Source organism: Marmota flaviventris, chromosome 17, assembly GCF_047511675.1.
Source record: "Marmota flaviventris isolate mMarFla1 chromosome 17, mMarFla1.hap1, whole genome shotgun sequence".
In the NCBI taxonomy this organism is placed as follows: Eukaryota; Metazoa; Chordata; class Mammalia; order Rodentia; family Sciuridae; genus Marmota; species Marmota flaviventris.
This window is the reverse complement of record NC_092514.1, coordinates 28,986,275-29,012,954: the sequence shown is the minus strand read 5'-3', so window position 1 is coordinate 29,012,954 and position 26,680 is coordinate 28,986,275. Positions and strand designations below refer to the sequence as shown.

General features: G+C 36.9%; 1 protein-coding gene across 2 annotated transcripts in view; it reads right to left on the bottom strand.

Annotated features, from left to right (window-relative positions):
* The window catches only part of Ube2g1 (ubiquitin conjugating enzyme E2 G1), a 94,966-nt gene that overhangs the window by 60,618 nt on the left and 7,668 nt on the right, over nt 1–26,680 (bottom strand). Inside the window, exon 1 of one of the 2 annotated variants that reach the window (XM_071603979.1) lies at nt 10,143–10,226. The exons of the other annotated variant lie outside the window; for it this stretch is intronic. The gene's annotated coding sequence lies outside the window, so the exon portion shown is untranslated. Of the gene's footprint in view, nt 1–10,142; nt 10,227–26,680 lie in introns of those variants that run through there. 2 annotated transcript variants of the gene reach the window in all.

Below are 26,680 nucleotides of genomic sequence, written 5' to 3'. Positions count from 1 at the left end.
GATAAAGTGCCCCAGGGTTCAATTCCCACCACCTGGCTGGGGTGGGGTCCGAGGTGAGGGTTCAAACAGATGAAAACTTTAAATGCAGAAAACCATAAAAATAAACAAATATTAGAGGATGAAATGAGAATATTTCTATAATCTTGGTTTAGGAAGAGTCTTAAATCAGATACAAATTGTACAAGCCACACCTTGATGAAAGAAGTGGGGGAGGATAAATAAATAAATTAAACATCTGAAAGATTTAAAGGTAGGAAGGAAAACCCAAAAGGCAAACTAAGGGACAAATACTTGCACACATGAAGGGGCACTGATCCCTACATAACTAATGGGCACTAACAAATCATTGGGAAAGATTAAACCCAACATTTGCACAAAGGAGTGGAAACACAAGCCTAATAGACACATGAATAACATTCAACCTATTTTAAAACTCCAAGTAAATCATGTATGAGATTGGAAAGTGCTTATCAATTTTAGTCAGAAGTGGCAGAGATAACCCAACAAGCAACAGATGAAACTAACTGACCGAATTTTTGTTCAGCACAATTTGGCACCATTAAGACTTACTTTTCACCCTTTCATTTATTTAAATTCCATGTTTAGGGACTGGGTATAGCTCAGTGATAAGAGTCCTTGCCTAGCATATGTGAGCATATTGGGGGCAGGGTTCAGCCCCCAAAGGGAAGGGGAGACTGAGGTGTACCCTTCAGGAATTTATACTATAGACATGCTGGTGCAATTAAGAAAATTACCATTTAATTTCTCAATGAAAGAGTGAAGCTTGATCATAAAAAATATTTTATGTACCACACTTTTAATTTATTTGTAAATATTTAATCAGCTATATTTACACATTGTATAACTATTCACTCCTCAAGTTTCCTATTTATTGGACCTTCTGAAAAAAATTCTTTAGCTCTATCTTCTGATAGATCCCCTATTATTCAATCAAATTATTTTCAACAACTCCTTTCCTTCTTTTTTATAGAATCCTGTTTCTGTTTACAAACTTAATTTACCTTATCTGTCTGTCTCTCTTTTTTAAGTTCTCTTCTCCCTGTTTGGGTCATGTTTCTTCCTGGTTGTTTTCTCTCTAGTGATTTCTCATGAGGAAAAAAGAGGTTTACCTTTCCTCATCTGATAAAACTTGATTGTCCATATTTAAGAAGAGAGAATAAAGGGAAAGGGACTGAAACTATACAAGTAAGACCTGAGAACTGATAGCTTCATTCACCATAAGAGGGTCTGGCTCCTGTTAGGAGAAATATCTTTTTTAAAGATTTTTTTAATACCTTTATTTATGTATTTTGACCCGGTGCTAAGGATTGAACCCTCACATGTGCTAGGCAAGCGCTCTACCACTGAGCCATAACCCCAGTCCTTTATGTATCTTTATGTAGCTCCAATTACAACATGTCTATGAGTAAAGCCTAGCATCTTGAAAATGTTTAAAATTATGTGTAATTTTCCATTCAGGCACGTGACACATGCCTGTAATTCCAGCAGCTTGGGAGGCTGAGACAGGAGGATTGCAAGTTCAAAGCCAGCCTCAGCAACAGCAAGACTCCAAGCAAGGTGCTAAGCACCTCAGTGAGACCCTGTCTCTAAGTTAAATACAAAAATGGGCTGGGGATGTGACTCAGTAGTCCTGAGTCCAATCCCTGGTACCACCCCCTCCCCCCCCCCCAAAAAAAAAAAGTGTATGTAATTTTCCATAAACAGACTGTCCATGCCCTTGTTCATTTTACTGCTGGGTCTTTGTGCTTTTTATTTTTCAGAAAATTTTATTATTTTAAATTTAAGAAAGTTTAAGAAAATTTGATTTTGCATGTCATATTGCATGTTTTAATAATTTAATTAAAAACTAAGAACATAGCAATATTATTCACAGCATTTTTCCTCATTTCTACATTCCTATTCTTTTCAAGTTCCATTCTCAAGTTATATAATTTTTTAAAGTAATTTCTTTATATGGTTAATTACTGCACCAAAGCTTATTTCTGCTTCATCTTCCCACCCTTTTCCCTTTCTCACCCACTTAACCCACAGACTTAGAACTCCCTAGGGGAATGAAGGGGGCCAAACTGTACTTTGAGATTTTTTTTTTTGTACTTAATTAAGAAATGAATGTCATTTATTGGATGTACATTTTTTTTTTTTTGTACAAGATATTAAACTCAAGGACACTCTGGGCTGGGGATGTGGCTCAAGTGGTAGCGCGCTCGCCTGGCATGTGTGCGGCCCGGGTTCGATCCTCAGCACCACATACAAACAAAGATGTTGTGTCCGCCGAAAACTAAAAAAAATAAATATTAAAATTCTCTCTCTTTCTCTAAAAAAAAAAAAAAAGGACACTCAACCACTGAGCCACACCCCCAGCCCTATTTTGTATTTTAGAGACAGAGTCTCACTGAGTTTGAACTCATGATCCTCCTTTCTTAGCCTCCAGATTACAGGCATGTGCCACCACACCCAGCTAACCTGAACTATTTATGCCATGTAAAGACACTTCTCTTTACTACCTAATAAAGCATGCCATGATCTAAAATATCCTCTGAAGGTAGTCTCCTTCTCTTATGAATATATAATATTTTTATCTTTCTTATGGCATACAACTTCCCTTATTCTAATATGTCTTTCTAGACTACAGGTTTCATTTTATATTTTAGAATATTCTTTTTTCAAATTTTGAACATGGAATACCAGAAAGTATAATTTCATGAAAAAATTTAGTTGAATTATGAAGGTACTTCAAACATAGTACATTTAAATTATTTTCAATTGCCAACCTTTGATTTAAATCAATTTCTCTTTAACCTTCCTCTCTTTAGTGTCCAACTTCCCACAGATCATCTAAAGGTCTTTTGAAGGGTTTTATATTCTAAATCTTCTTAACAAATCTGCCTTCACCCCTGTTACTTTTACCCTACAACCCAGTAAGCACCCAGGAGTCTGAATCACCAAGATCTGATGATTCTCCATCAACCCTATCTCTCTGATGATGCTCTGGGCTCTCTCATCAGACTTCTTCCTATCCCCCATTTTCACCTTTTCATTTCCTATCTCACCCAAAACTGATACTGATGTTCTTATGGATTTTCACATTTTGGGTCTTATTTTATTTTTATTTAGTTATAGCTGGACACGATACCTTTATTGTATTCACAAATGCCAGGCAAGCAATCTACCACTAAGCCACAACCCCAGCCCATGGATCTTATTTTAAAATAGGAACATAACTTAAAGTCAGTAATTGTTTGAACAGACTTTCCAAGTATCTTCTGGTTCCAACTCTACTAGTCCCACATGATCTTCCCCTGCTTTACATCTGGTCTTAAAACTGCAATTACTAACTTATGTGTGTGTGTGTGTATGTATGTATATATATTATATATAATTTCTCTGCTACTTCTAATCAACTTATACACAGAATTTCATTTTCTATTAGACAATGTTACAATTTTGCTAAACCAACTTTTACACACATAGTAAACAAAACCAAACTATTCAAAACTGTAACACATAAAATTACCTTGTTTCTGATTAAAACTATAAAACTTGTTTTTATGAAATGTGCTTTAAAGTTGATATTCTGTGTGACTGGCACCTGTGGTGGCCAGAATCTTTGCAAAGAAAAAGATGACATAACTAGAAACTACCAACTGATTGATCTTACTTGAATGAAAAGCCAGTATTTCTGAGTATTGTTCATATAAGTGACTGAAGGAAACTGGTCATGTGAATCATGTTGAATTTTACAAATGTTATAAACTTACACAATCTCATACACCAAATGTTTCATAGTTACCTCTACAAAGAGTTACTGTAGTGATTTTAAGTGAGTACTAAGGAGTCAATTCTCACTAAGCACTATGTTTGGTAATCATGCCTTCCCAAGTGCTGACTTATTTAATGCTCACAAAAACTCTGTAAGTACTAAACTTTTTTAAGTACTAAACTTTCCACATTTTACAAAAATCTGTTCTCCTTCCTGAATCTCTGCCCATGTAATTACTACCTTCTCTCTTTTTACTCTGGATGAATTTTTCATGCTTCTAGATAAGGCTCCCAAACTGGGTGGTAATTGGAACCCATTTTTTTTCCCCAAAGACACTGCTTCAAAAATTCTTAACGCTCCTCCTTTGTCATCATGTCTTCCCTCTACTAAATTCAATCTCATCAACATCAAACATCCTATCAATTCTCCAACCTTTAACAAAATACAACAAAACTGAAATCCACTCCCCATCCACATGTTGTCCCATTTCCCTGTTCCATTTAAGGCACTACTTACGAGCTGTCTTCATTCTTAATCTCCACTTTCTCTCTTCCTGTTCTCTCAGGCTCATACCAATCTGGCTTTTGGCCCATACCATTCCACAAAACTGCCTTCCTCAAAGTCACATTCTCCCCCAGTGGTCACTTCATCCTTCCTTTCACCTGACCTTTTTGTGACTCAGTGGATCTGTCTCCCTCCTTGAAACTTTCTTCCCTTGACTCTCAGGGCACCACATTCTGGTTTTCCTTTTATTTCACTGACTAATCCCCTTACACTTCACTAGTTTCTGGTAATTCCTGTCTTCTTAATGCTAGTACCCAAGACTTAGTCCTTTATCCCTTTTTCTTTGCCTACTTATCCCCTTGTTGATCCTATCTAACTTCATGGTTTAAACAATCTATATGCTAAGTAATTTCCCAGTTTATATCTCTAAGCCAAGTTTCTTCACTGAAATCCAAACCAAATATAATAAGCTGCCTATCTGATTTCTCTATTTAAGTCTAATAGGCTATTCAAACTAAGCATATCCCAAAACTGAACCCCTGGTAATCTCTCCTCCTTGACCTACAGTTTTTCCCATCTTAGTAATGCCAACTTCATCCTTTCACTTGCTCAGGTAAAAATCTTGGAGTCATCCTTGACACATTTTCTTACACAAACCTCCCAGCCCCAACCAAAATTCCAGTCCAGCAGCAAAACCTGGCAACTCTATTTAGAAATGTATCCAAACTTCAACTACTTCTCTCCACTGCCACCACACTGCACCAATACCATATTTCATCTGACTTACTGATCAAGTCTCATAATCAGTCTTTTTGTATCTGCCCTTGTCCCCCTGATGTTTATATTCTCAGGATAGAAGCCAAGACACCGCCTGTTTAAATGTGCATTAGATCATTTTATTCCTGTTTGAAAAACCTCTGATGATTATCTCACCCAGGGTAAGAGCCAAAGTCTGCCCAGAAACACTGCTTGCCTCTCCCCTCTTCCTTGCTATCCCTTCTGTGCCAGACCTTCTGCACATCCCAGGGCTTCTGTGGTTTGTTACTGGCTCTGTCTAGAAAGTTCTTCTCACAGACACCAATGCACCACATCTTTTCATTCCCTTTTGCCACTTTTTCCTCCCTCTCCAGGGCACTTATACATTGACACACTACTTAATTGTCTGATTATCTTAATCATCTTAAACTTAATTATCTGATTTTCTGTGTTACCAGACCAAAATGCTTAATGCTAGCAAGATTTTTTTATGTTCCATTCTTTCAAGTTCTATTATACTTATAAATATAGGCAGTCAAATATTTGTTAAATGTTGAACTGAATCTGAAGATTGAATTTTATATGTCCGCACTTTAAGCTGAAAGTGCCACTCTAAGTTTTACATGATTCCATGACTTAAAAACTATAAAACTTCATAAATCCAAGCCTTCTTGTCCTTTATATGAGGGCTGGAGATTTCACTACATTTTTCTTTTTGCGGGGGACGGGGACTGAACTGGGGGCACTCAACCACAGAGCCACGTCCCCAGCCCTATTTATATTTTATTTAGAGACAGGGTCTCACTTAGTTGCTTAATGCCTCCCTTTTGCTTAGGCTGGCTTTGAACTTCCTGCCTCAGCTTCCCAAGCCTCTGGGATTACAGGAGTGCATCACTGTGCCTGGCTCACTATATTTTTCTTTAAACTTTTTTTTAAGGGGACATATATATTACTGGTAAATTTCAGTTCAGTTGCAACAGATATGAACTCTGAAGACTAAATCCCTAGGAATATTCTATGAGGGGATGGGAGGAAGAACAGCAATGACTATTAGCTGCAAGAAAAAAAACTGATGAAAATAAATTTATTGGTACTTGAGCAAGTTTCTAAAACAACAGTAAATCCCTTCATTTACTAAAGGCAGAGACAATATAATCCTCAACAGTAAAGCAAGTTAATATGATAAGTAAATAATACAACAAAAAAACATGCAATTAAGAGTAATTAAAGCTATTAACAATGATCAAACAACATGAGAGTCTGGACCTGAGAGTCTGAAGCCCAGGTTCAGCAACAATACGAAAAAAGTTCAATACAGCTTGCCTTAGTACCAGTGCAAATATCATTAAAAGGAATGAGTCTCCTGGCTTTGTGGCGCACACCTGTCTCAGTGACTTGGAAGGCTGAGACAAGAAAATTACAAGTTCAAGCCAGCCTCAGCAACTCAGTAAGACCCTATCTCAAAATAAGAAAATGAACACATTGGGATGTACCTCAGTGTTAAGCACTCTTGGATTCAATCTCTAGTACCAAAAACAAAGAAATGGGTCTTAGTGGGTTGGGATTGTGGCTCAGTGGTACAGTGTTTGCCTAGCATGTGTGAAGTACTGGGTTCAATTCTTACCACCACATACAAATAAATAAAATAAAGGCCCACTGACAACTAAGAAATAAATAAATTAGATAGGTCAATATTGGGGTGCAGGTGGAGCCCTAACTATAGATGATCATAAATAAATCAATATAAATATTTTAAACCTTTTTAAGATTAAAGCAAAAGTTTCTTTTTAACTCTAACATACCTACATGTGATACAATATTCATGCTTTTTCTTGAACTTTGGGTAATAGAAGTTCATATCCCTTCCACCCAGATTTTTTCCTGCCCCTGTACTGGGGATTGAACCCAGGGTCTCCTATATACTAACTAGGCAAGTGTTCCACAGCTGAGCTGTATATATTGCCAGCCCTTTCCCTTTTTTTGGTACCAGGGACTGAACCCAGGGGACTTAACCACTGAACCATATCCCCAGCCCTTTATATTTTTTATTTTGTGAAAGGGTTTTGCTAAGTTGCTTAGGGTCTCCCTAAATTGCTCAGGCTAGCCTCAAACTTGTGATCCTCTTGTCTCAGCCTCCACAGAAGCCCCAATTACAGGCACCACCATGCCAGGGCTCAATCCAGACTCTCAAGTAAATTTTTAAGTAAATGTTATAATTTATCTATAAATATTACTGTAAGTTCTAATATTTAGAAGTTCTAAAACATAAACACAATATCATCACACCCTTAAAAATTAACAATAATGTGTTAGTACCAGATAGCCAGTTTTCAAATCTCCCAAAGACTAATTTTACAATTAATTGTTTAGAATCAGTATCATTCCAAACAAGATTTCTACATCGTATTTTAGTTAATGTCTTTTATTTGTGTGGGGTGGGGGGTAGCAACTGGGGATTGAACTCAGGGGCACTCGACCACTGAGCCACATCCCCAGCCCTATTTTTGTATTTTATTTAGAGACAAGGTCTCACTGAGTGGCTCGGCACCTCTCATTGCTGAGGCTGGCTTTGAACTTGAAATCCTCCTGCCTCCGCCTCCTGAGCCACTAGAATTACATGCATGCGCCACCGCACCCAGAGGTGCTTTTTAATTTATAGCTCTCTGGAGTCAATTCCTCTGGTCATTTGTTGAAAAAAATACCAAACACTTGCCCTGTAGAATTTCTTCCTTTCTAAATTTTATTGATTGTATATTACACCACAGTGTTTTTTAACATATTCTTCAAATCTTGTACAAAGTAGCCCTCCCTTAGGAATATGTTCCAAAACACTCCTAGTGGTGCCTTAAACTATAGATAGTATACAGAACCCTAAATATACTGTGTGTATGTGTATGTGTGTGTGTGTGTGCATGCATGATAAAATTTAATTTATAAATTAGGCACAATAAGAGATTAAAACAATAAATCATTGTATATAGGTTCATGCTTTCTGGCAGAACTCATTACTGTCTGTCAGAATGAGATTTTTATTCATGTCTTTCCCCCTCAAAATTTCATGCCATTTCCATCTTAACTAAGCACTTACCACATACTATAACCATAACTTTTGCAGTGTGAGATGCAACGGCAAAAATAGCATGAATTTATTTTTCCTTCTTCACAGTGTTACAAATAAATTTGTTATTACCATAACCTCAGCAATCTCAAAACATACATTTTTTTCCTTATTTAAATCAAGAACTTTTACCTTTTCGTTTAAAGGGAGTACTTTGAAGCTTCTCTGACATATCTGTATTGCCAATATCACTGCTCTTAATATATGGCTTTGGGGCCACTATTAAGTCAAATAAAAGTTATTTGAACATAGGCAATGCAGGACAGCTACTAGTGACTATAGGCTACAGTGTGGATATGCCAGGATGATTCGTGTCCTGGATGGAACATAAACAAGATTTCATCACACTATTCAAAACAGTGCACAAACTAAAATTTACGAAGTTCATTTCTCAAAATTTTTCATTATTATCTTCAAGCTGAGGTTGATTTCATGTAACCAAAATGGCAAAAAGCAAAGCCACAGATAAGGACAGGATTACTGCATTTGGTTTTCCAGGACAGCTTTGCAAGATCAATGTTTGATTTTTTCCCCTTGCTCTCAGAATTAACTGGATTCTGTAGTATTTCCCAAAGATGACCAGGAAGGTGTTTATTGTTATTAGTTTTAGCATTATGTAGTTGATGTGTTTTGATCCTCATATATTTCTCCTTTTATTTGCCCACTTTGTCCAGTGAGCAATCAGTCTGGTGAAGCCTTTCAAGCCTCTGTCCTCCCTTTCTTACTTTCTGGTATGACAAAATGTTCTGAATACGTCCAGTCCCAGGTCTACAATCAGTCATCTCTCCATGAATCCCTGGTTTCTTTTAGAGGAAATAGTAACAAATACATTATCATACCCTATCTCCCATTCTTGTGAAATTTCCTTGTTTTCTCCCTCCTCCCCATTACTCCAAAATCAATATAAAGTACCTAACTGGCTCTCCAACTAATAGGTAATGTTCCATATAGCTATCTACCCCAATCTAAGAAACTTAAACGGATTCAAAGGAAAAAGTGGGAGTAGGAGTCACAGACAAAACAGGAAAAAATGCTAAAACTTTTTTTAAAATTAAGATAAAAGTAATAAAGTTTGAGTATACCTATTTCAAAGAACAAACTGCATTTTTCCTACCTTCAGTTACACTTCCTACAATCTGAAACTCAATTTTTGCTTTATTATATGCATTTATGTAACCAAAAAATAAGATCAAACTTCAACTTGAAAACATAATTATCAGAAATTTTTAAATCAGTTTACAAACAAATCTGATATGGTCACTTTCTAAACCAGAGTCCCAGAGGGGACAAGTAGAATGACCGCACCAAATGGCCAGTCAGAAATATAAGAAAGCTCTGGCCACTTAATGAGCAACTTAGTGTTTATTTCCACCACCACCCCTTTTTTTGAGGAGGGAAAAGTGTCATTGGGTCTCCTCTTCAATGTTTAGCAAAAGGTAATCTTCTAACAAATAAATAACCTTTCCAATCCAAGCCTGAGGCAGATTGCAAAGACCTGAGAAGTTTAAATGTTGCTCAATTTGGATTTTAAGCAATATTGTTCCACTTCCATTGTACAACAAAAATGATATAATTTACTTTGTAAGACATTTTTTTTAATTTTTTATAGTTGTAGACGGACAGAATGCCTTTTTTTTGTTTACTTATTTATTTATTTATATATTTAAGAGAGAGAGAATTTTAATATTTATTTTTTTTTTTAGTTATCGGCGGACACAACATCTTTGTTTTGAATGTGGTGCTGAGGATCAAACCCGGGTCGCACGCATGCCAGGCGAGCGCGCTACCGCTTGAGCCATATCCCCAGCCCTGTAAGACATTTTTTAAAATCCAACAGTCCTGATTTATTTCTAATAACTTATAAATTTCCCATGTTACTTTAAATGAACCCAAAAAGAATTTTAAAACTAAACAATTTTGAAACAAAACATACAGCAAATAAAGCTCCAATAACATTATAAAAAAAAAATGTTTAGCAATTACTTATCAGGTGATCAGTCAGCCATTGAATTTATTATTGAAGTTTCTTCAATCATAGTTCCAGACATTTGGTACAATATGCTTTTACTGAAAAAAAAAAAAATCTCACTCAACAAATGTTTACCAACTTACTAAAACTTATTTACTCTTCTAATAGTCACCTATTGCACAATTCTCATCTTACAAGAGAAGATCTCTTGCTGATCTCCAGAGCATGAAATCAGAGATGGCTTCAGTACGTAGATCCACAAGTAAAAATAGACTAGATTCCAGCAACTCAACTTGAGAAGGCAGAGGAAGAACATAACAAGCCTTATTTAAGAAAACAACTCTTATGGGGTGAAGGTGGGAGTTCATAACCCACTTGAATCAAAGTGTAGAATATGATATGTCAAGAAATTTGTAATGTTTTGAACAACCAACAATAAAAAATTTAAAAAAAAATAAATAAAAAAAAGAAAAAGAAAACAACTCATGGTTGTATTCCAAATCATAAAATGGAAGGTGATATTTGCCATGATTTGGATACAAACTGTTGAATAATTTAATATTCTACTCTTTGAACTAGTTTTACTTTAGGATTACTAACAGAATTCTAACATCTGCTACTGATATGTCTATACAGCATTCAAAATTGCTACACCAAACTTTTTCTCTTGCCAGGCACAGTGATGCACATGTGTAATCCCAGCAGCTCAGGAAGCTGAGGCAGGAGGATCACAAGTTCAAAGCCAATCTCAGCAACTTAGCGAGACCCTGTCTCAAAAATAAAAAGAAGGGCTGGGGATCTGGCTCAGTGTCTAAACGCCCTGGGTTCAATCCCTGGTAACAAAACAAAACAAAAAAAAACTTTTTCTCTTTATAAAAATGACTAACTTTAAAATGCTAATGTGATTTATTCCCAAGCATCTGAAGTTCCCCCAACTGTCCTAACTTTTTAAAATACCTGACTAGTTCCCAGATTAAATATCACAGTGATGTTTTCCAACTCCTTCAGCTATATGGTTCTCCAATTTTATGACAATTATAAGTTTGAGAGTCTTCTCTACTAAACAAAAGCACATCCTAAAAGAAGCAATTTCTCCAGTGTCTCCCAGACTCAATTTTTTAAAGAAAGCATTTAAAGATTTATTTAATGATTGAGAGTAACTCCAATCAAGAGCAAATTCTCCTTAAAAAGTTTGAATCCTGAGGCTGGGATTGTGGCTCAGCAGTAGAGTGCTCGCCTAGCAGGTGCGAGGCCATGGGTTCGATCCTCAGCACCACATAAAAATAAATAAACAAAATAAAGGTATTGTGTCCAACTACAACTAAAAAATAAAAAAAAAATAAAAAGTTTGAATCCTATTTCCAATATACCAACCAGCAAATTTCTATCCCATATAGTATGGCTAAAGTAATGAATTTAGAACACTGTGAAGTCAGGTCAAACTAAATTTCAACTAGAACATTCATTTCAAAATAATAAAGTACTCACAGAATTTCTCATTTTGGACAATGTTACTTTCCAAATTAAACTACTTGTAAAGATGTACATCCAGGACTGAAAAAATAAACTTATAATGAAATGGCAGGGCCACTGTTGTCTATTTAAACCACTTAGATAATATAACCAACCATATTATCTCCATAATAAATATTGTCTTCACACTCCTACAGAGAATATGCTTTTTTCTAGCTCATTCAAAAATGGTATGAGATCATGAAAGAACCACTAACAAGAAAAACGGCCAGAATACAATCATTTTTTTAAACTCTATTACTTTATAACTTAACCCATAAAGAAATAGTCTCCAAAGGCCCATTGGAATGATTCATATGGTAAATGAAAGTATACCAGAAAGGATCAGGGCAGAAAACTAAAGTACTTTAGATGTTTTAAGAAGGAATTTAGGGCTGGAGTTGTGGCTCAGTGGCAGAGCGCCTGCCTCACACAAGTGGGGCACTGGGTTTGATCCTCAGCACCACATAAAAATAAATAGACAAAATAAGGATACTGTGTCCATCTATAACTTAAAAAGAAAAAAGGAATTTAGTAGCAGGATGTGATGGCACACACCTACAACCCCAGAAGTTCAGGAGGCCGAGGCAGGAGGATCATGAGCTCAAGGCAAGTCTCAGCAACTCAGGAAAGCCCTAAGCAACTTAGCAAGACCAAAAATAAGTCTCAAAATAAAATATAAAAAGGGCTGGGGATATGGCTCAGTGGTTAAGCGCCTCTGAGTTCAATCCCTGGTACCAAAAACATTAATTATTTTTAAAAAGGAATTTAATGAGGAATTGAATGCTTACAAAAATATTAGAATATATTAGATAAAGTTAAAGAAGGAATTTCCAGTATAAAATATAGAACTGACCCATCAGCAACCTTGGAACTAAAAGTTCAAAAACAGCCCAGCAATCATCAGATTCAGAAAGATGATATCAAGAAGAAATCACTGTTGCATGCATTCCTGTCATCCCAGCAACTTAGAAGAAGGATCATAAATTCAAGAGCAGCCTGGACAATTTAGTAAGACCCTGTATCAAAATAAAATTTTAAAAACGGCTAAGGACACAGCTCAATGGCAGAGCATTTGCCTAGCACATGTAAAGCCCTGGGTTCAATCCCCAATACCACTAAATAAATAAACAAACAAATAAATGGCAGAAATGAAGAAGTAAGCACTTTCAGGATTGGTTAGTACAGTGGCCCATGTCTTCATTTTTCCTCTCTCAAGTCTTTAGTGTTGGCTTTTGGTTGCTATATAACCCTTACCATGGACCTGCTCTGACTTGCAGATTTAAACACTAGGAGTTATTCATTGTCTCTTATAGTTTGTGTGGGTCAGAAATCTGGGAGTGCCTTAGATAGGTGGCTATGGCTCAAGATCTCTCATCCTTTCATTGAGGGCTGACTGAGGCTCCAGTTTGAAGGTAGCTCACTCACATGGCTGGAAAATGGGTGCTGGCTGCTGGCTCCTCTCCACATGGGCTGCTGGCTCCTCCTCCACAGCTTGAGAGTCTCCACAATATGGTGGCTGGCTTCCTCCACTGGGAGCATCAAATAGGGACCAAGGCAAAAACTGCAACACTTTTCATGACAAAGCCTTCCAGCTCTGCATTCTGCTGCATCCTACTGGTTACACAGACCCATACTGATTTATTATGAGGGGACTACCCAAGGGCATGAATACCAGGAGGCAAAACTCACTGAAGAAGTGATATACCACACCCTCCATTCTGAGACTTGCCTTCTCACATGTAAGAAAAGAAGAAAAGCCAGGTATGGTGGCACATGCCAATAATCCCAACTACACAGAAGAATCTCAGGTTCAAGGCCGGCCTGGGCAATTTACTGAGACCCTGTCTCAAAATAAAATTTGAAAAATGATTGGGGACATAACTCAGCAGTAGAGCATTTGCCTAGCACATGTAAGCCAAGCCCCTGGGTTCAATCTCTAGTACTACTGGAAAAAGACTTACATAAATGAAGATAAATGAAGCAGCTATTCATTCCCTATGGTATAAACAAGGTTGTTTAAGGAATGAGAGACTCAATATTATTCAGATGTCGGACATGGTGACTCACAGGAAGACTGCCAAGGTCGAGGCGAAACTAGGTAACTTAGCGAGACCCTGTCTCAAAATAAAAAATAAAAAGGGCTTGGGATGTGGCTAATTGATTAGGCACCCTGGGTTTAATGCCTAGTACACCAAAAAGAAGTCAATTTTCCTCACATTAATCTTTATAGTCACTGTAATTCCATTTGAAATCATAGCATGCTTTTTTTGTTGTAGAAAATGACAAACTGGCTTGCAAAAAACTTTCAAAGACCAAAAAATAAAAAGTGTGAAATTGGAGGATATAATTTCAAGACCTGCTATGCATCAATAATCAAAAAACTGTGATACTCGCCTAAGAGAAGACATATATTGATTAATGTAATATAATCAGAGTCCCAAAAGAAGACTATACTAGAAGTTGGTGAGCAAGTTTTCAACAAAAGTTCCAAAGTAATTCAACAGGAAAATAAAGTGTTTTCAACAAATAACGTTGGAACAATATGATTAATCCTTAAAAACATTAAGCTAAGTAAAAGACGCAATATACCAAGAACACATATTGTATTATCTTATTCTGAACATTTATATGAAATATCCAGAAAAGGGACAGACAGTAGATTAATAAGTTGTGTCTGGGAATAAAGCTGGTGAATACTAATGTGCAAGAAATTTCCGGTGGGGGGGTGGTAATTAAAAAGAAAGTTGTAAGGCTGTGATAATGACTGCACAACTCTATAAATATACTTTTAAAACACTGAACTAGGGCTGGGATTGTGACTCAGCGGTAGAGTGCTCGCCTAGCACGGGTTCGAGCCTCAGCACCACATAAAAATAAAGGCATTGTGTTGTGTCCATCTACGCCTAAAAAATAAATGTTTAAGAAAAAAAAACACTGAACTATATATTTAAAATGAGTGAATTCTATGGTATAAAAATTAAACCTCAATAAAGCTGTGATTTGAAAGAGCATGCATACATAAAACAGCTATAATAAAAAATTAGAATAATTAAAAGTAGATTTTAAAAAAAAGAGCATATGTTCTTGGAAATCAGAAAGAGAAATGATTGCCAAAATGAAAAATTAAATGGGCAATTTAAACAACAGGCATGCCTCAGAACCTAAGAACCAAGTTACTAATCTGAGAAACAAAGTGGAAGAAGGTTCTATAATACACAGACAAAAGACAGAAAAAGTGTACTATGAATAAAAGAGGACAAGAAAAAGGGATTAAAGAACTCAAACATCTGATTGACAGGAGACAAAGGAGGGGATTATGGAGGAAAAGTCCCTCCCTTACCCAAAATCAGACATGTACATACACACATACATAAATGAAAGGCCTTTCTAAGTCAGATAAAGACCTAAGCCCATTCAAAGAGCCCACTGAGAGTTTTAAATGATGAGCAAACAAAATATCATACTTGAAACATAAGGGTAAATTTTAGAACTCCAAGTACACAGAAAATCCTTTGAAACTTCAAAAAAAATTACACAGGAACAAAAATAGACTGATCTGGATCATTTTTCATTCACTGTCTTAGGAGGAATTCTGGATATGGTTCACAAGGGAACAATGACAAAGTTCCCAGGGGAAAAGATTTTAAACCCAGAATTCAATCCTCAGAAAACCTAGTAATCAGGCTGGGGATGTGGCTCAAGTGGTAGCGCGCTCGCCTGGCATGCTTGCGGCCCGGGTTCGATCCTCAGCACCACACATAAAACAAAGATGTTGTGTCCGCCGAAAACTAGAAAATGAATATTAAAGAATTCATTCTCTCTCTCTCTCTCTCTCTCTCTCTCTCTCTGTTTAAAAAAAAAAAAGAAGAAGAAGAAAGAAAACCTAGTAATCAAATGTGGGGAGAAATGCCGTAATGCCACTTGAAATCACAAGAGCATTTTTCAATACACATGGAATCAAAATTAATAAGGGGCAAGGGGGCGGGGATTGTGGCTCAGTGTTAGAGCACTTGCCTAGCACATGTGAGGCACTGGGTTTGATCCTCAACACCACATAAAAATAAGTAAATAAAATAAAGGTATTGTGTCCATATACAAACAAAAAAATTTTTTTTTAAGGGGCTGGAGTTGTGGCTTAGCGGTAGAGTGCTTGCCTAGCATGTGCAAGGCCCTGGGTTCGATTCAATCCTTAGCACCACATAAAAGTAAATAAATAAAATAAAAGGTATTATGTCCAACTACAACTAAAAAATAAATATTAAAAAAAAATTTTAATAATCAAGCATACACACTTTCTAAAAAAATCAGAAAGAGGACAACATGAGATAAAAGAAAAATGGTAGCTTAGTATGAGCCAGAAAAACTAAGTGAAGACAGAGGGAAGTAAGACTTTGATATTTAAAGACTGCCCAAGAGACTAAGTTCCAATGATGAGAATTTCTCCTCTAGGTCCAAATCACTATTTGGTATTATAATGAACATATTAACACAACCATACAAATGCTGTTTTCTGTGGTGTTTTGTTTTGTTTTGTTTTTGAGACAAAACACAGAAAACTATTTCAGTTATAAAAGAGAATATATTGGGATGGGGTTGTGGCTCAGAGGTAGAGCGCTCACCTAGCATGCATGAGGCACTGGGTTCAATCCTCATTGTCACATAAAGTAAAATAAAGACACTGTATCCATGTATAACTAAAAAATTTTTAAAAATAAATAAATAATAAAAGGATATAAACATTATTAACACTGGCAATATAACAATAATATGATTAACAAAATTAGGAAGAAGGGGGTAAGAGTGAGTTAATTTCTTCACCTTAATGAAGACAAGCATTAGAACAGCAATAAATATATAACAAAAATTAAGAGTAAGCAGTATCATTAAATTCTTCACCTTTCATAGAAGTCAAACTCTCACATTAAGAATGATCATAGGGCTGGGGATATAGCTCAGTTGGTAGAGTGCTTGCCTCACATGCACAAGGCCCTGGGTTCAATCTCCAGCATCACCAAAAAAAAAAAAAAAAAATGATCATAAGCATGAATTATATTATGGAGAATGTGACAGGTAGGGGAGGACTTATTTTTCATTTTATTTTCTTTGGTATAGCTTATATATTTTTTTATTTTTTACCATGAACATATATTATTTTTATAATTTTATTTTTTTTAAGATTTTTTTTTTTTTTTTTTTTAGTTGTTGATGGACCTTTATTTTTTATTTATTTGTATGTGGTGCTGAGAATCGAACCCAGTGCCTCGGCATGCTAAGCAAGCGCATTACCACTGAGCCACAACCCCGGTCCCTTTATAATTTTAAAAATTGCTTTCATAAAGAGTGAATTACAGCTTGTAATTCATAACATTATAATACTAGGTGTTTGAAAATAAGGCCCTATGTGCCAATACAGAAAGATGCCTACACTGTCTTAAGGAAAAAAAATCCAGATGAATAGCAATTCATTAAGATGATATTATGTGAGCTGGGCTTAGTGGACCATGCCTGTAATCCCAGCAGCTAGGGAGGCTGAGACAGAAGTCTTGATCTAGAGTTCAAAGCCATCCTTAGCAACTCAGCAAGTCCCTGTTTCTAAATAAAATTTTTAAAAAAGGGCTGGGGATGTGGCTCAGTGGTTAGGTGCCCCAGCTTAGTGATTTCTTATCAAGATAAATTTAGACTTTCCATATAATCAGCATTCATACTCCCAGATATTTACGCAAGTGAACTGAAAACAGATTAACCCAAAAATTTGTATAGAAATGTTCACAGAAGCTTTATTCATAATCACTATAAACTGGAAACAGACAAGATGTTCTTTAACATGGAAATGGATAAACAAATTGGTACAATGGAATGTGAACAATAGAAAGTACACAATGGAATATTATTCAGCAATAAACAATAGGCTACCAATTCATGCAACATGGGATGAATTTTAAATCCTTTTTGCTAGGTCAAAGTAGCCAGACTCCAAAGCTACATGGGACATTCTGTAAAGGGCAAAACTATAGGGAAAGAGGACAGAGTTAAAACTCACATGACAGAGCTCTTGCTTACTATGTGTGAGGGTTTGATCCCCAGCACCACAACACATATTAAAAAAAAAAAAAAAAGGAAACAGAACAATGGTTGCCAGGGAATGGTTGACAAAAATGGAGCCACAGAGAATTTTAGGGTACTTTTCTACATACTGCTGAAATGATGGTGAAAGGACTCTATGTTCTTTCCGAAACCCACAAAAATGTACATCTTAATGAATGAATTTTGATATATGCAAAACACATTTTTAAAATAAACCACATGGACAAGCACAGTAGCACATGCCTATAATCCCAGTGATGCAGGAAGCTGAAGCAGGAGGAATACAAGTCCTCTCAAAATGACTCAGTGATTAAGTATCACTGGGTCCCAAAACCAAAAATAAATTCATAAATAAAATGAACCACATAGTATTGTGCAGTGGTCCATGGGTCCCCAAGCCAAAAATAAATACACAAATAAAATAAACCACATGGTTTTGTGCAGTGGTCCATGCCTGTAATACCAGCTACTCAAGAGAATGAGGCAGAAGGATCCAAGTTCCAGTACAGCCTGGGCACCTTAGAGAGACCCTATTTCAATATAAAAATTAAAATGTCTACACACACACCAGTAATCCAGGCAGCTGAGACTGGAGGATCACTAGTTCAAAGTCTGCCTCAGGCAACGGTGAGGCAATAAGCAACTCAATGTAGACTCCGTAATACAAAATAGGGCTAGGGATGTGGCTCAGTAGCCGAGTGCCCCTGGGTTCGATCCCCAATATTAAAAAACAAAAATAGGGCTGGGGATGTGGCTCAAGTGGTAGCACGCTCGCCTGGCATGCGTGCGGCCCAGGTTCAATCCTCAGCACCACATACAAACAAAAAGTCCTGGGTGATATTCCTCAGTGGTAGAGTGCCCCTGGCTTCAACCCCTAGTACCACAAAAATTTTAAAATTTTTCTTAAATAAATAAATCACATGGAATGAAGACTATAACAAATGACTTTACCTGTCTGGGTGATTATTCCTGATCTGAAATGGTTGGGACCAGAAAAAATGTTTCAGATTTCAGGGTTTTTCTGATTTTAGAATATTTACATAGATTTTGCTGGCTGAGCATCCCTAATCCAAAAATTCAACACCCAAAGTATTTCAGGACATTTCAGTCTATGAGGGATGCTCAAATTGGTATTACAAATTATGATAACCTCACTGAAAGGGATGGAAGGGGAAAAAAGCTGACCTAAGGGATTTGGGGAAGCAGTACTTGGACAAGTTAAAAAACAAGGACAAAAACTGCTTTTAAGGACTGGGCATATATATAGCTCAGTTGGTAGAATGCTCGCCCTGCATGCACACCGCCCTGGGTTCAATCCCTAGCACCACAAAAAAAAAAAAAAAAAAAACTGCTTTTAAATAGACTAGGAGATGGTAGCTGGGTTTTCCCCCCACTATCAATAAGAAAGAAAAGGAGAAAGAACATTCTGGGACTTTTTCTATTCAACAAGATAACTTACTGTGAACTTAGGTTTCACTTAATATATGTTGGCTGGTAGAAACATAGATGTGTGTTCTACGTGGAGTAATATTAAATATACAAACCACCTACTTTTCTCCTATAGAGCAGTGATACACCAGTAGAAATGAGTACTCCCAATGCCCAAATTTTGGTTTCTAGATCCCAGTCTTTGATTAAAGGAACCAGGGCTCCTTAAGCAAGTAGCTGACTCTAGGGCTAAGATAGGAAAAATATAAAATACAAGATAGGTACACCATATCTTACAGAAAATAAGGAAGTGAGCACATGTGTAGCTCAGTGGCCGAGTGCTCCTGGGTTCAATAAAAATAAAGATTATATGATTAATTTTGAATCAACTTGGCAAGACAACAGTACCTACATATTTGGCCATACGCTGTTCTATCCGTTTCTGTAAAGGTATTTTAGATGAGATTAACATTCAAATCTGACTGAGTAAAACAGATGATACTTCTTAATGCCATTGGAACTCATCTACCCCACCAGCTGAAGGCCGTAATGGAAAACACTGCCCTCCCCCTCAAATAAGAGGTAATTTTGTCATGAGACTGCATTCAGACTAGAACTTCCCAGAGTCTCCAGACTAAATACATAAATCATGGAACTCCATTCTTATAAGAAATCTCTAGGGAGCTGGGATTGTGGCTCAGTGGTAGAACGCTCGCCTAGCATGTGCAGGGCCCTGGGTTCGATCCTCAGCACCACATAAAAAATAAACAAATGGAATAAAGGTATTGTGTCCAACTACAACTAAAAAAAGAAAGAAAGAAAATCAATCTCTGGGAAAGTCTGAGTAATATAGATTTTACTCCAAAGAACAAAATAAAATGTACAAGTCCACAATGCATAAATGAGTAAAACAAACAAATGGGGCAGGAGAGATAAACCTTCCTTATAGAAGAATTCCAAATATAAGTAGATATTCCCTTCTTCAGGAGGTAAAGCTTAGTCCTTTCCACATGCACATGAGCTGGACTTAATAGCTTATAAAGAAAAGGGTAAGTGCTGGGGCAAGGGCAAGGTGGTTCATGATATAATTCCAGCTACTCTGGAGGCTGAGACAGGAGGACTGCAAGTTCAAGGACAAACTGGGCAATTCATCAAGTCCCTGCCTCAAAATAAAATCTCTTTTTCTTTTCTTTCTTTCTGGTACTGGGGATTGAACCCAGGGGCACTTTACCACTAATCCCCCCAGTACTTTATTTTTTATTTTGAAACAGGATCTTACTAAATTGCTTAGGGCCTCACTAAATTGCTAAGGCTGGCCTTGAACTTGCAATCCTCCTGCCTCAGCCTCCTTAGTCTGCTAGGATTACAGGTGTGCCCCACAGCACCCAGACCAAAATAAAATCTTTAAAAGCTGAGGATGTAGGGATGTACCTCAAGAGGTAGAATGCTCCTGGGTTAAATTTCCAGTAACAAAAGAAAAGGAAAAGGGAAAAACAGTAATCTTACAGTAGAGAAACCTGATCAACACTACTGTAAACCAAGTGATCCAGATTTAAAACCCCTGTGCTGTCATGGGAATGAATACTATGTACCACTGTTAAAGGATGAAAAGCACCTCATGTCTATGGTATTCTTCCTGAAAATCCATTACACCAGTCTAATCATGCAGAAAACATTAGACAAATCAATTTAAGGGAAATTCTACAAAGTAAGACCTAAAAATTAAACAAACTCTGAGAAAGTCTCACAGACCAAGGGAGGCTAGGAAGGCATGTCAGACAAATGCAACATGGCATCCTGCAACATAAGAAAGGACATCCAGGTGAAAAATATGGAAATCCAAATAAAGTATGGTTTTAGTTAGTAATGATATATCAATCCTGGCTCGTAATTGTGATAACTGTACCACACAAATTTAAAATATGGGTGTAGAGTATATAGGAACTCTCTGTACTAGCCTCACAATTTTTCTGTAACTCTAAAACTGCTTTACAATTAAAAATTTAAAAAAACAACAACCACCACAACAAGGCTGGAGGATGTAGCTCAGTTGTAGAGCACTTATCCAACAATGCACTAGGCTCTAGGTTTAATCTCCAGCATCCCCTAAAACAGAGCCTACCACACAGTTGCTCCCCCAACAGCTATGTAATATGTTTTAGAGGCTGAAGAGGGCAGCCGCACAAAACCCTTCCCCTGCACCACTGCTGCCCTGCAAGAGTTAAATAAAACCAAACTGGGTAACAACAGTTCTGTTCTGTTTGTTTCCACCAGGCAAAAATTAAGGGCAAAAGCAGCAGCAAAGGCATGATCCTAAGGGAGAGAGGCAGAAACAACCAAAGAAGTCATTGAAAATAGTTTTTCCCTGGGGGAACAAGTACACCTTAAATGGTCACAGCAGTTTGAAAAATGTTAGCAAACCTAAAGTCCTAGACCTCTATTGAGGACAATATAAATCACCCTATGCATTGCTAAATACAAAGAGAGAGAGAGAGAAATATAATCCTCTGCATATATATATAGTAAAAGTTATTAAGTAAGACCAGAGTAACATTTTTCTCTACACCAGCCTTGAAACTGATACTTTAATTATAGAATCTTAAAGCACAGATGATGAGAAATAGACACTCAAAAAATAAAAGGGCTGGGGATGTGGCTCAGTGGTAGACTGCTCCTGCTCCTGGGTTCAATCCCCAGAGCAGGAAACACTCACTATTTACTTTTAATCTGTCAACTTTATCTTTGTTTTATCATGCCAAATGATTTTAATTACATTTTTCTCTATACTGATAAATGCAAAGATATTTTAAGCATATAACCAACCTAATGCTCTTAAGAGAGCCTAAATACTGATTCTGCTGTTATCCAAGTAGCCTTTTTCCTAAGAATCCTGCCTAATCTCCCCATCCTCTCTCAAAATTAATCCCTCCTTCCCAGTGCTACTTTCTATTTTCTGAAAATGCGTGTGCCCAGCAAACTCATCTGTATTTATAATACTGTATTATAACTTTGTTTACATAGTATTGCCAAATGTAGCACTTCAAGAAAGGGATAAGATAACCTTTTATTCCGCCTTTCTCAATGCAGCTGCATTCAGGGCTCAATAAAATTAAGTGAATTTTCTATCTCAAATTATAGATTTCTGTTTCAACTTCCTATTTCTTCAAAGTGTTAATAATGACAATTATGCCGCTGTTTTTAACTATGAATAATAAGTTTAAAAAAGGAGTTCTCTATTTGAAAAAAAAAATGATAAGCTTCAGTTACAGGTAACCAAAAAACAGGTAAAAGGCATTAACAAGGATGTGGAGAAATTGTTATCATTCCGTGTATATTGCTGAAAGGATTTGTAAATTGGTGCACCTCTTATAAAAAACAGTAAGGAAAGTCATCAGAAAATTAAATAGGGGCTTGGGATGTGGCTCAGTGGTAGAGTGCTCGACTAGCATGTGTGAGGCCAGGCCCATAAAGGTGGGGGGGGGGGAGAGGGGGGAGGGAGAAAAAGAAAAGAAAAAGAAAGAAAGAAAATTAAATGGAAGCCAGGAATGGCAGTGCACACCTATAATCTCAGAAACTTAGGAAGCTGAGGCAGGAGGATCCCAAGTTCAAGGTCAGCCTCAACAACTTAGCAAAGGCCCTAAGAAACTTAGGGAGACTTGTCTCAAAATAAAAGGGCTGGTAATGTGGCTCAGTGGTAAAACACCTCTGGGTTCAATCACTAGTACAAAAAAAAAAAAAGAAAAAGAAAAAGAGGAAAGGAAGGAAGGAAGGAAGGAGAAATTACAAATAGAACTATCCAAAGTAGGTTAATTAATTGTAACAAATACAACATTCTAGTGGAGCATGTTGATAACAGGGAAGGCTATGTATGTGTGAGGCAGGAGGTATAAGGGAAATCTTTCTAGCTCCCGATAAATTTTACTAAGAACCTACAACTGCTCTAAAATTTATTAAAATGAAAATAGAACTACTGTATAATCCAGCAATCCCACTTCTGGGCATATATCCCAAAGAAATCAAAAGCAGGGTCTCCAAGAGATATTTGCACACACATGTTCATAGAAGCATTCACAAGAGCCAAGAGGTGGAAGCAACCCAAATATCCATCACAGGTGAATGGATAAACCAAATATCATATACTCATAATAAATTATTATTATTTTTTAAACATTCCTCACTCAGGTTCTATTTATTTGTTTATTTGTTTGTTTAATATGGTACTGAAGATCGAACCCAGGACATTACATGTGCTAGGCAAGCGCTCTACCACTGAGCCACAATCCCAACCCCTCATAATAGATTATTATTCAATCTTAAAAAGAAAGGAAACCACAGAGCATGGGGGCATTTGCCTGTAATCCCAGTGGCTCGGGAGGCTGAGACAGGAGGATGGCGAGTTCAAAGCCAGCCTCAGCAAAAAGCAAGGCGCTCAACAACTCAGTGTAGACCCTGTCTCTAAATAAAATACAAATAATAGGACTAGGGATGTGGTTCAGTGGTCAAGTGCCCCTGAGTTCAATCCCCATAGCCCAAAACAAAACATGGATGAACCCTGAGGACATTATGCCAAGTGAAAGGAGCCAGTCACAAACACTGCATGATTCTACCACACAAGGTACCTAAAGTAGAAACAAAGAATGAGAGGAATGGAGGAGCGATTTAATGAGCACAGCTTCAGATTTGTACAATGAAAAAATTCTGGAGGTCAGTTTCACACCAATGAATTGACTTAAAATAAAACTGCCTGATTAGCCAGGCACAGTGGTGCACACCTGTAAATCCCAGTGGATGAGAGGCTGAGGCAGGAGGATCCCAAGTTCAAAGCCAACCTCTACAACTTAGGGAGGCCCTAAAAGCAATTTATGAGACCCTGTCTCAAAATAAAATACAAAAAGGGTTGGAGATGTATCTCAGTGGTTAGATACAATCCCCAGTAGCAAAACAAAACAAAAGAAAACCCTGCACGATTCATAATGGCTGAGATGGTAAATTTTATGTCACTTTTAAACCACAGGGGAAAAAAGAAAAATGGCTTAGTGCCTCAATAAATTGCTGAGGCTGGTCTCAAACTCGTGATCCTCCTGCCTCAGCCTCCCAAGTCACTGGGATTACAGGTGTGCACCACTGCATCTGGCTCTTCCCATCAGTTTTTTTATTGTTGTTTCTTCTGTATTTGAGGGACTGGGGATTGAACCCATGGCCTTATGCATGCATGGCAAGCACTCTACCAACTGAGCTCTTTCCCCAGTTCCTCTTCCCATCAGTTTTAACAAGACTACTTTTAAAACAAAAGTAGTCTTCCACCTATACAGGGAAACTAGGTAAGAAAAACCCTGAAGTTATCAATAAAGAAAGTGTGAAATGCATTCTGCTGTCATATACAACTAATTAGAATTTTTTTAAAAAATTTTAAAAAGAAACTGTATGTAAGGGAGGAAGAATACCCATAACCACATAACTTTTTATTGTCATCTTAATCTTTTCTGAAAAATCCAGAGGTTTAACAGCTTGATGGGGCTCCTTTTCTGATGGTCTATAGAGCACCCCCTGCCAAACACCCACCTGCCTCTCAAGAAAAACTCAAAACCCAAGCACTTAGCTGCTGCGTCTGCCACCTACAGAGCAGAAGTTGACATAAAGTTGCTGAAGCTGGCTTTGAACTTGAGATCCTCCTGCCACAGCCTCCAGAGCAGTTTGGGGTTCAGGCCAGCAGGAACCACCAGGCTGTAATATCTTATTGTTTCAATTTGCATTTCCCTAATGTCTAATGATGTTACATCTTTCCATTTGCTTATTTGCCATCTGTGTTGTCCTCATCAGCAAAATGACTGTTCATGTCTTTTGCCCATTTTCTAAATGGATGGGGTTTTTTTATTGTTGGGTTCAGAGATTTTATGTATTGTAGAAACAACTCTTTGCCAGATATGTTCTTCCAACCTGTAACTTGTCTTTTCATCCTTTTATAGGGTCTTCCACAGAATAAATGTTTTTAATTTTGATAATGTCCAGCTTATCAATATTTCCTTTTATGGATCACACTTTGAGAGTCAGTCATGTCTAAAAACTCTTCACCTAGAGAACGCTTTGTCTTTAAATAGAAACCCTGGTAAGTATGTCTTACATAAGAAAAAGAAAATGATAATGCAATTAAAGTGTATGCACATTCAAAAGCAAATCAAAACAGTGTCTCCTCAAATAAATGGCATTTTTAAAATGTTTAAACTTTTTAAATTGTTATTTAAAAGCAAGCTTGCTTTATAAGAGTAAAGTAAGCAGGGCATAGTGGTACATGCCTGTTAATCCCAGCAACTCCCAAAGCTGAGGCAGGAGAATCAGAAGTTCCAGGCCAGCCCCAGTGAGACCCTTGCCTTAGTGAGACCCTATCTCAAAACAAAAATAAAAAGGGATGAGGTGTGGCTCTTTGGTAAAGTGCCCATGGATTCACTTCCCAGTAACCCCACCTCCCCTATCCCACAGAAGAGTAAAGCAAAAACAATTGCCAGGTAAAAGTTTAAATGAATTATTTTTCACTCACACTTTGAAACATATCTTTAACCAATAGAAGGGTAGGTAAGAAAAGCAGAGAAAGAGCAGTATTAAGTTTTTCTAAGATTTAGAAATGGATATAAAATGTAAAAAAAAAAAAAAAAAAATTCCATTACAAAAACTATCTTTTCACAAATTTTAGAGGACATAACTTCATAAAGAAAGGTCTACATCTCTACAACAACGGCAAATTACAATTTTTTTCCAGAAGTTTTTCTTAAGGCCAGAATCTATCAATGAAACAAGCACTTATAAAAACTCCTGGTTTGTTCAAATGAGTCTAACCTACAACAGGGAAAAGTTCAAATTGCTGTATTTTAACAATTAAATATTTTATTTTCTAAAAATGCATTTTATTCTTTTTTTGTTTTTCCTGGCAGTGTTGAGGATTTAACCTAGGGCCTCCCGCATACTAGGCAAGTCCTCTACCCAGAGCCACACCCCAGCCCTTTTTATATTTTTATTTTGAGGCTGGGTTCTGCTAAATTGTCCAGTCTGGCCTCAAACTTGTGATCCTTCTGCATCAGCCTTCTAAGTAGCGGGGATTAAAGGTATGAATCCACAATCCGCCTTGTTTTATTCTTCTCTTTTTTTTGTACCAGGGATTGAACCCCAAGGGATGCTTAACCTCCCGAGCTGCTAGGATTACAGAAGAGTTCTTCCATGTCCAGCCTCATTTTATTCTTTATTCAGTCATTTATGTGTTAATACAAATAATTCATGTTCATTACAAAATTGAAAATGTTTCCTCTTTCTCATTTGTAGTTTTCTATATCTGAAATGCAATTAAATTTTTATATGACTACACTATGTTTACCTTGTCAAGATTACTTCCAAAAGCACATACTTTCTCTGAAAAGTTATTTTCTAAAAACCAATGAAAAATGATATCAGAAGAACCCTTAGAAGTTCTGATATCTAAATTCTAACAAAAATCTAAATTCTAACAGAAGTATTATAATAAGTTAGAAATGCCAAA